The 11,078-nt window shown below is 44.2% G+C and overlaps 1 pseudogene; it reads right to left on the minus strand.

Moving 5' to 3' along the window:
- Positions 1-2,920: 2,920 nt before the first annotated feature.
- Positions 2,921-10,799, minus strand: LOC129831575 (odorant receptor 131-2-like; annotated as a pseudogene).
- Positions 10,800-11,078: the final 279 nt, after the last annotated feature.

Genomic DNA, 11,078 nt, shown 5'->3' on the forward strand with positions numbered 1-11,078 from the left:
TGGCCTGCTTGAGGAATGGTCTATGTCTGCAAATCTCAAATGTTGAGGAAAACAACGCCTTGATATGCACACAGAAAATTTCATGACAATATACAGTGCATTCGGTGAGGTGAAAAAGCCTGTGAAATTACTATTAAAATAATTTTTGGCTTTTTAAACTTTTTACAAACAGGACAGGACGAGAGAGGAGGATACACAAGAGACAAGTTACCTGAAAAATATGTAATCTCTCAATGTTCTAATCTCTCAATGTTCATATCAAAGCGCATCAAATTCATGCACTTAGCTGTTAAAATTCCTTATTTTTTATGCCAGGGGAGGATACTCTTCACTTATTACACAATTGTGCAGCATTGGGCCTCTAACCGGGAAACAGGTTAATTGAGACATGTTAGTGTTTCCCCTACCACTGTAGAGGCCTGGTGGGGTTACTGGCCTAAAGATCAAATCAAGTGCACTTTATGAGAAGCTAGTACAGTAAATATTTGATTTCCTTGCAGGTTTTCTTGGGAGGAACTGGGGTATTTTATTATTCTCCTGATCAGTCATCATAACATGCAGTGCCTTTGGAAAGTATTCAGACCCCTAGACCTTTTCCACAATTTGTTACGTTACAGCCTTATTCTAAAATGTATTAAAAATATCAAAACTGAGAAATCTACACACAATACCCCATAATGACAAAGCGAAAACTCTTTTTATTTTAGCAAATGTATTAAAAATAAAAAACAGAAATACTATACCTTATTTATTTAAGTATAGAGACCCTTTGCTTTGAGACTCAATATTGAGCACAGGCACTACTTGTTTCCATTGATCATCCTTGAGATGTTTCTACAACTTGATTGGAGCCCACCTGTGTCACACCCTGATCTGTTTCACCTGTCTTTGTGCATGTCTCCACCCCCCTCCAGGTGTCGCCCATCTTCCCATTATCCCCTGTGTATTTATACCTGTGTTCTCTGTTTGTCTGTTGCCAGTTTGTCTTGTCTTGTCAGGTCTTACCAGCGTTCTCTCCCGCCTTCCTGTTTCTATAGTTCTGTTTCCTAGACCATCCTGCCAGCCCTGACCCCGAGCCTGCATGCTGTCCTGTACCTGCCTGACTTGAACCTGATCACAAACCTCTGCCTGCCCTCGACCTGCCCTTTCCTGCCTCGTGTTTCTAATAAATCATCTGAGAACTGTACTATCGGCCTCCCGTGTCTGGATCTGGGTCATATCCTGAGTCGCCATAACCTGTGGTAAATTCTATTGATTGGACATGATTTGGAAAGGCACAAACATGTCTATATAAAGTCCTGCAATTACAGTGCATGTCACAGCAAAAACCAAGTCATGAGGTTGAAGGAATTGTCCATAGAAGCTCCAAGACAGGATTTTGTCGAGGCACAGATCTGGGGAAGGGTACCAAAATATGTCTGCAGCATTGAAGGTCCCCAAGAACACAGTGGCCTCCATCATTCTTAGAGGAAAGAAGTTTGGAACGACCAAGACTCTTCCTAGAGCTGGCTGCCCAGCCAAACTGAGCAATCGGGGAAGAAGGGCCTTGGTCAGGGAGGTGACCAAGAACCCGATGGTCACACTGACAGAGCTCTAGAGTTCCTCTATGGAGATGGGAGAAACTTCCAGAAGGACAACCATCTCTGCAGCACTCCACCAATCAGGTCTTTATTGTAGAGTGGCCAGACGGAAGTCACTCCTCAGTAAAAGGCAGATGACACCTGCTTGGAGTTTGCCAAAAGGCAGCTAAAGAATCTCAGACCATGAGAAACAAGATTCTCTGGTCTGATGAAACCAAGATGGAACTCTTTGGCCTAAAAGCCAACTGTCACGTCTAGAGGAAACCTGGCACCATCCCTACGGTGAAGCATGGTGGTGGCAGCATCATGCTGTGGGATGTTTTTCAGCGGCAGGGACTTGGAGACTAGTCAGGATCGAGGGAAAGTTGAACGGAGCAAAGAACAGGGAGATCCTTGATGAAAACCTGCTCCAGAGCGCTCAGGACCTCAGACTGGGGTGAAGGTTCACCTTCCAACAGGACAACGACCCTAAGCACACAACCAAGATAATGCAGGAATGGCTTCGGGACAAGTCTCTGAATGTCCTTGAGGGGCCCAGCCAGAGCCCGGACTTGACCCCACCGAACATCTCTGGAGAGACCTGAAAATAGCTGTGCTGCAACGCTCCCCATCCAAGCTGACAGAGCTTGAGAGGATCTGCGGAGAATAATGGATGAAACTCCCCAAATACAGGTGTGCCAAGCTTGTAGCATCATACCCAAGAAGACTCAATGCTGTAATCGCTGCCAAAGGTGCTTCAACAAAGTACTGAGTAAAGGGTCTGAATATTTATGTTAATGTCGTGTTTAAGTTTTTTGTTTTTAATACATTTGCAAAAATGTCTAAAAACCTGTTTTTGCTTTATCATTAGGAGGTATTGTGTGTAGCTTGATGAGGGAAAAAACTATTGAATCAATTTTAGAATAAGGCGTAACAACGTGGATAAAGTCAAGGGATCGGAATACTTTCCGAAGGCACTGTACACGGTTTATGTTATGACATTTTGGTGGGGAAGAACACATTTCACTGCAATGCATATAATTATTGATGCTGTAGACCTAAAAACATACATAAGTGCATTTAACAGAGCTGTGCATATATACCAAGACATTAACACAGTACATCATTGTCTGAGGACTTGACAAAGAAAAGTGCATTTCAATACCACAAGATAATGTGATAAATAAATCCAATACCTTGTTACATGCTGTAGCAATCATGTTTTATATATCCAAATCTGAAACAGTAAAGCCATTATTAGTGAGTACATCATGCAATACAACAAAACATCTCTGTTAGCCTGTTCCAGTAAGTGATTTCTTTTCATATAATCAGCTATTTAAATATCATCAAATATTCTCTTATTCAATCCACAAAATACATAAAAACTTTTCATCCCTTAGGCCATAGACAAGCGGACTCAGACATCGTGGGTCCAGAATAAAAACAATATAATCAAAGTACCTTACATTAATAAAAATTCTGAAATGAATCTGCAAGACAGCCGCCTAGATGATTGGGCATCACAGCTGGATGGCGTGGAGGATCACCATTTTACGACTTTTAGAGGAAGATTTCTTACTGTCTGATGATGCCTCTTTAGCAACTGCTACTATTCTAGCATAGGCAAACACAATGGTGATGGACATGACCAGAAAGTAGACCTGACTTACTGCTGATCTAATGTGACCTTGCCACCTATGTACAACAAGCATCTCCACTGAGCACTGCTTGTCCGGAGTGTAAAACCCCAGAGGTACTGAGGCAAGAAAGATGGAGACCATTATGATCCTCTCCTACAACTATCCTAGGCACTGTAGTGTGGTGCTACGTCACTTCCTGTTGAATTTGCAGACGTGTCTGCTGTGCGTTTTGTTGCTGTGCGTTTTGCTGCCAACTTTACTTTGCTTGCTGACAACTTTACGTTTTGTTTTTGTTTTTAATTACCGTTTATATTTTTAGTTTTTCCATCGCAACTTTTTTTCCCCCTCATTCAACTTTTTCACTCCGGACGCTTTATCTGGACATGGTTCGTCAGCACCTTCAACAGCCGAAGCTAAGTAGTAACATTAACATGATGTCTTCTAATTGCAGTCACTGTACTCATAATATACAGGAGAACGATCGCCTTACGGCGAGAATAGCTGTGCTGCAAGCCCAGCTTCAGACGCAATCGTTAGGCAAGGGTAATTTCAGTGTAGGAAAGGAAGAAACAGCGTCTGTGCCACCAGTAAGTACAGATAGTAACGTTAGTATAAACCCCCCGCACAGTCCCCGCAGCCGGACAACTTTCTCATGGCTTCTGGAGGGAAATGCTGTAGGAATGCTCAACTGGTGTCGCTCATTCAGCAGACAGAAACTTTCAACCGGTTTTCCCCATTATGTAGCGAGTCGGAGTCTGAGGCTGAGTCTTCTCTTGTCTCTACTCCTCCCGCTACGGGGTCTGAGACGCCGAAGGCTCCAACCATTAGCTCTGACAAATTGAAAACCCTAGTCATTGGCGACTCCATTACCCGCAGTATTAGACTTAAAACGAATCTTCCAGCGATCATACACTGTTTACCAGGGGGCAGGGCTACCGACGTTAAGGCTAATCTAAAGATGGTGCTGGCTAAAGCTAAATCTGGCGAGTGTAGAGAGTATAGAGATATTGTTATCCACGTCGGCACCAACGATGTTAGGATGAAACAGTCAGAGGTCACCAAGTGCAACATAGCTTCAGCGTGTAAATCAGCTAGAAAGATGTCGGCATCGAGTAATTGTCTCTGGCCCCCTCCCAGTTAGGGGGAGTGACGAGCTCTACAGCAGAGTCTCAGCACTCAATCTCTGGTTGAAAACTATTTTCTGCCCCTCCCAAAAGATAGAATTTGTAGATAATTGGCCCTCTTTCTGGGACTCACCCACAAACAGGACCAAGCCTGACCTGCTGAGGAGTGACGGACTCCATCCTAGCTGGAGGGGTGCTCTCATCTTATCTACCAACATAGATAGGGCTCTAACTCCTTTAGCCCCACAATGAAATAGGGTGCAGGCCAGGCAGCAGGCTGTTAGCCAACCTGCCAGCTCAGTGGAGTCTGCCAATAGCACAGTCAGTGTAGTCAGCTCAGCCATACCCATACCCATTGAGACTGTGTCTGTGCCTCGACCTAGGTTGGGAAAAACTAAACATGGCGGTGTTCGCCTTAGCAATCTTATTAGGATAAAGACCTCCTCCATTCCTGCCATTATTGAAAGAGATCATGATACCTCACATCTCAAAATAGGGTTACTTAATGTTAGATCCCTCACTTCAAAGGCAGTCATAGTCAATGAACTAATCACTGATCATAATCTTGATGTGATTGGCCTGACTGAAACATGGCTTAAGCCTGATGAATTTACTGTGTTAAATGAGGCCTCACCTCCTGGTTACACTAGTGACCATATCCCCCGTGCATCCCGCAAAGGCGGAGGTGTTGCTAACATTTATGATAGAAAATTTCAATTTACAAAAAAAAATAATGACGTTTTTGTCTTTTGAGCTTCTAGTCATGAAATCTATGCAGCCTACTCAATCACTTTTTATAGCTACTGTTTACAGGCCTCCTGGGCCATATACAGCGTTCCTCTCTGAGTTCCCTGAATTCCTATCAGACCTTGTAGTCATAGCAGATCATATTCTAATTTTTGGTGATTTTAATATTCATATGGAGAAGTCCACAGACCCACTCCAAAAGTCTTTCGGAGCCATCATCGACTCAGTGGGTTTTGTCCAACATGTCTCTGGACCTACTCACTGCCACAGTCATACTCTGGACCTAGTTTTGTCCCATGGAATAAATGTTGTAGATCTTAATGTTTTCCCACATAATCCTGGACTATCGGACCACCATTTTATTACGTTTGCAATCGCAACAAATAATCTGCTCAGACCCCAACCAAGGAGCATCAAAAGTCGTGCTATAAATTCTCAGACAACACAAAAATTCCTTGATGTCCTTCCAGACTCCTTCTGCCTACCCAAGGACGTCGGAGGACAAAAATCAGTTAACCACTTAACTGAGGAACTCAATTTAACCTTGCACAATACCCTAGATGCAGTTGCACCCCTAAAAATGAAAAACATTTGTCATAAAAAACTAGCTCCCTGGTATACAGAAAATACCCGAGCTTTGAAGCAAGCTTCCAGGAAATTGGAACGGAAATGGCGCCACACCAAACTGGAAGTCTTACGACTAGCTTGGAAAGACAGTACCGTGCAGTACCGAAGAGCCCTCACTGCTGCTCGATCATCCTACTTTTCCAACTTAATCGAGGAAAATAAGAACAATCCAAAATTTATTTTTGATACTGTTGCAAAGCTAACTAAAAAGCAGCATTCCCCAAGAGAGGATGGCTTTCACTTCAGCAGTAATAAATTCATGAACTTCTTTGAGGAAAAGATCATGACCATTAGAAAGCAAATTACGGACTCCTCTTTGAATCTGCGTATTCCTCCAGGGCTTAGCTGTCCTGGATCTGCACAGCTCTGCCAGGGCCTGGGATCGGGAGAGACACTTAAGTGTTTTAGTACTATATCTCTTGACACAATGATGAAAATAATCATGGCCTCTAAACCTTCAAGCTGCATACTGGATCCTATTCCTACTAAACTGCTGAAAGAGCTGCTTCCTGTGCTTGGCCCTCCTATGTTGAACATAATAAACAGCTCTCTATCCACCGGATGTGTACCAAACTCACTAAAAGTGTCAGTGATAAAGCCTCTCTTGAAAAAGCCAAACCTTGACCCGGAAAATATAAAAAACTATCGGCCTATATCGAATCTTCCATTCCTTTAGAAAAAGCTGTTGCGCAGCAACTCACTGCCTTTCTGAAGACAAACAATGCATACGAAATGCTTCAGTCTGGTTTTAGACCCCATCATAGCACTGAGACTGCACTTGTGAAGGTGGTAAATGACCTTTTAATGGCGTCAGACCAAGTCTCTGCATCTGTCCTCGTGCTACTAGACCTTAGTGCTGCCTTTGACACCATCGATCACCACATTCTTTTGGAGAGACTGGAAACCCAAATTGGTCTACACGGACCAGTTCTGGCCTGGTTTAGATCTTACCTGTCGAAAAGATATCAGTTTGTCTCTGTGAATGGTTTGTCCTCTGACAAATCAACTGTGCATTTCGGTGTTCCTCAAGGTTCCGTTTTAGGACCACTATTGTTTTCACTATATGTTTTACCTTTTGGGGATGTTATTCGAAAACGTAATGTTAACTTTCACTGCTATGCGGATGAAACACAGCTGTACATTTCAATGAAACATGGTGAAGCCCCAAAATTGCCCTCGCTAGAAGCCTGTGTTTCAGACATAAGGAAGTGGATGGCTGAAAACGTTCTACTTTTAAACTCGGACAAAACAGAGATGCTTGTTCTAGGTCCCAAGAAACAAAGAGATCTTCTGTTAAATCTGACAATTCATCTTGATGGTTGTAAAGTTGTCTCAAATAAAACTGTGAAGGACCTCGGCGTTACTCTTGACCCTGATCTCTCTTTTGACGAACATATCAAGACTGTTTCAAGGACAGCTTTTTTTCCATCTACGTAACATTGCAAAAATCAGAAATGTTCTGTCCAAAAATGATGCAGAAAAATTTATCCATGCATTTGTTACTTCTAGGTTAGACTACTGCAATGCTCTACTTTCCGGCTAGCCGGATAAAGCACTAAATAAACTTCAGTTAGTGCTAAATACGGCTGCTAGAATCCTGACTATAACCAAGAAATTTGATCATATTACTCCAGTGCTAGCTTCCCTACACTGGCTTCCTGTTAAGGCAAGGGCTGATTTCAAGGTTTTACTGTTAACCTATAAAGCGTTACATGGGCTTGCTCCTACCTATCTTTCCGAGTTGGTCCTGCCGTACATACCAATACGTACGCTACGGTCACAAGACGCAGGCCTCCTAATTGTCCCTAGAATTTCTAAGCAAACAGCGGGAGGCAGGGCTTTCTCCTATAGATCTCCATTTTTATGGAACAGTCTGCCTACCCATGTGAGAGACGCAGACTCGGTCTCAACCTTTAAGTCTTTACTGAAGACTTATCTCTTCAGTAGGTCATATGATTGAGTGTAGTCTGGCCCAGGAGTGTGAAGGTGAACGGAAAGGCTCTGGAGCAACGAACCGCCCTTGCTGTCTCTGCCTGGCCGGTTCCCCTCTCTCCACTGGGATTCTCTGCCTCTAACCCTATTACAGGGGAGTCACTGGCTTGCTGGTGCTCTTTCATGCCGTCCCTGGGAGGGGTGTGTCACTTGAGTGGGTTGAGTTACTGACGTGATCTTCCTGTCTGGGTTGGCGCCCCCCCCTTGGTTTGTGCTGTGGTGGAGATCTTTGTTGGCTATACTCGGCCTTGTCTCAGGATTATAAGTTGGTGGTTGAAGATATCCCTCTAGTGGTGCGGGGGCTGTGCTTTGGCAAAGGGGGTGGGGTTATATCCTTCCTATTTGGCCCTGTCCGGGGGTATCTTCGGATGGGGCCACAGTGTCTCCTGACCGCTCCTGTCTCAGCCTCCAGTATTTATGCTGCAGTAGTTTGTGTCGGGGGGCTAGGGTCAGTTGGTTATACCTGGAGTACTTCTCCTGTCTTATCCAGTGTCCTGTGTGAATTTAAGTATGCTTTCTCTAATTCTCTCGTTCTCTTTTTCTTTCTCTCTCTCTGAGAACCTGAGCCCTAGGACCATACGTCAGGACTACCGGGCATGACGACTCCCTGCTGTCCCCAGTCCACCTGGCCTTGCTGCTATTCCAGTTTCAACTGTTCTGCCTGCGGTTATGGAACCCCTACCTGTCCCAGACCTGCTGTTTTCAACTCTTAATGATCGGCTATGAAAAGCCAACAGATTTATTCCTGATTATTATTTGACCATGCTTGTCATTTATGAACATTTTGAAAATCTTGGCTATCTCTAATTTTCTCCTTCTCTCTTTCTTTCTCTCGGAGGACCTGAGCCCTGGGACCATACGTCGGGACTGCCGGGCGTGGTGGCTCCTTGCTGTCCCCAGTCCGCCTGGCCTTGCTGCTGTTCCGGTTTCAGCTGTTCTGCCTGCGGTTATGGAACCGCCACCTGTCCCAGACCTGTTGTTTTTCAACTCTTAATGATCGGCTATGAAAAGCCAACTGAAAATTATCCATGATTATTATTTGACCATGCTTGTCACTTATGAACATTTTTGAACATCTTGGCATAGTTCTGTTATAATCTCCACCCGGCACAGCCAGAAGAGGACTGGCCACCCCTCATAGCCTGGTTCCTCTCTAGGTTTCTTCCTAGGTTTTGGCCTTTCTAGGGAGTTTTTCCTAGCCACCGTGCTTCTTCACCTGTATTCTAGCTGTTTGTGGTTTTAGGCTGGGTCTCTGTACAGCACTTCGAGATATTAGCTGATGTACGAAGGGCTATATAAAATAAACTTGATTGATTGATGATGGACTGTATGGCGCTGATGCTGTGGATGAGTAGGATGCAGTGAATGGCTCTGCGCACAGTGGAGAGTTCTCCTTGGCGCAGAGGCATGCAGATGGCCACATACCGCTCCAGGCTCATGGCTGTCAGTGTAAGTGGCAAAGGTCAATACACTCATAAACACACAGATGATAATACACACTGCAACTTGCATGGGGACTGCAAATAAACTAAGTAGGAGCAAGATGTTAGCCACTATTAAGTACAGGCAGTCAATCAGCAGTGTGTGAGCGAAGAAGACATAGCGTGTGTTTGTCCTTTTTGAAGACGGTGAAGATGATCAAGCAGATGATGTAAATAAAGATGGCATTCAGGACCTGGACTATTACGACCTGGATTATTACAACCCTCTCATTAACCCGTCACAGAGAGGAGCTGCTACCACCTGTAGCTGTAACGTTGTCAGACATATCTGTAAGAAACAATGAAAACGTATTATACAGTATGCAGTGTTTCATAGAAACAATATAAACATTTACATTTAAGTGTCAAATATTGACATCTTTAAATACATTTCAAATCTTAGATAAAATCTAAAACCTCTGTTCCAGGAAAATAAATGTAATTTTGTCAGAATCTGATGCATTGTGTCTTGTTGGTTATAGGATACAAGTTTAAATATGGCAGATTACTTTCATAGCATAGCAGTAGCACACTGCTAAATGGTAATTCTCCTCTTCCGTCTTCAAGCAAAGATCTACTGACAGAGTGCTATGCATGAAGTCTTTATAGAGAAATTAATTTATGAAGGGTTTCTCAAAGGAATGTTGTCGTGAATCTTCCAATACACCTCGTCCCTATATTTAAACTAACCATATACCTACGTAATTCACGAACACTAATCTTCTGGGATTAAATAACTTTTTCCATATGTTTACAGGGGACTGTGTGACATTCACTAGGAGTAAAACACAGATTACAGTAAACATTATGTATTGTGTGTAAATATTGTGGTAATCTGACCAAGAAGTATGGATATCTGTCTACCTGTGAGCAGTGGAGTGTAGTAGTGTGTAACGCAGTAGTGGATACCCCGGGCTCTTAATTAGGTACACATTCAAACACAGATGCATGCTCTCGTCCCTTTCATGAAGTACTGTATGAATTGTAGGCTAAATGTGATTTATATTTTATGAGAAAATTGGAAACTATAGCTAGTGTTCTCTTAATAATAGTAAATCCCAAAAGTTGGCCTGCATGTAAAAGGCAGCATCAAAACACGGTCTCTCTCATACATTCATTTCGAGTGACCATTTCTTTTTATGTATTGAGGTTATTTGAATAATGTTCCATGGGTAGAACGTGGCCCTAATTATTGTGAGGATCAACGCTGAAGACAGGAAGCAGGTAGAGGGAGAACATTTAATAGACAACGGACATGAAACAGGACAGGAACAGCATCTGGACAGGGAACAAAATAACGACATCAATGCTGACACAGGAAACAAATGGAGGAGCAGACAATTATAGATGGGGCAATCAACAAAGGGAAGTACCCTCCCCTCTAGGGGGACCACCCGGAGTCCCACCTGGGTGAGCCTGACGGGCTGGCCGAGGCATGGGCGCTGGACAAGCCGGCTGGGGCTTAGAAGCCTGACGAACCTGCAGAGGCGTGGGAGCCTGGCGAACCGGCTGAGGCGTGGGAGCCTGGCGGACCATCTGAGGCATGGGAGCCTGATGATCCAGTTTAGGCGTGAAAGCCTGACGATTCCGCTGCGACGTGGGAGCCTGACAAACCGGCTGAGGCATGGGGGCCTGATGGCCGGCTGCAACATGACGTGGGTTAGGCGCCTGCCGAGCCCACCTTGGCAAGAAAACCTCTCGAGCCGGCGTGGAAGCCCGACGAGCTAGCTGAGGCACCCCCGGTTCCATCGGTGACGGCATCCGGACCCGACGTCACCAACAAAAAAACAAACCCACCCTGATGCTTCCAATTTTGGTGTCAGCATTCTGTAAGGATCGACACTGGAGACAGGAAGCAGGTACAGGGAGAACATTTAATAGACAACGGACATGAAACTCGTCCTG

This window comes from Salvelinus fontinalis, chromosome 33, assembly GCF_029448725.1.
Source record: "Salvelinus fontinalis isolate EN_2023a chromosome 33, ASM2944872v1, whole genome shotgun sequence".
NCBI classification, from domain to species: domain Eukaryota; kingdom Metazoa; phylum Chordata; class Actinopteri; order Salmoniformes; family Salmonidae; genus Salvelinus; species Salvelinus fontinalis.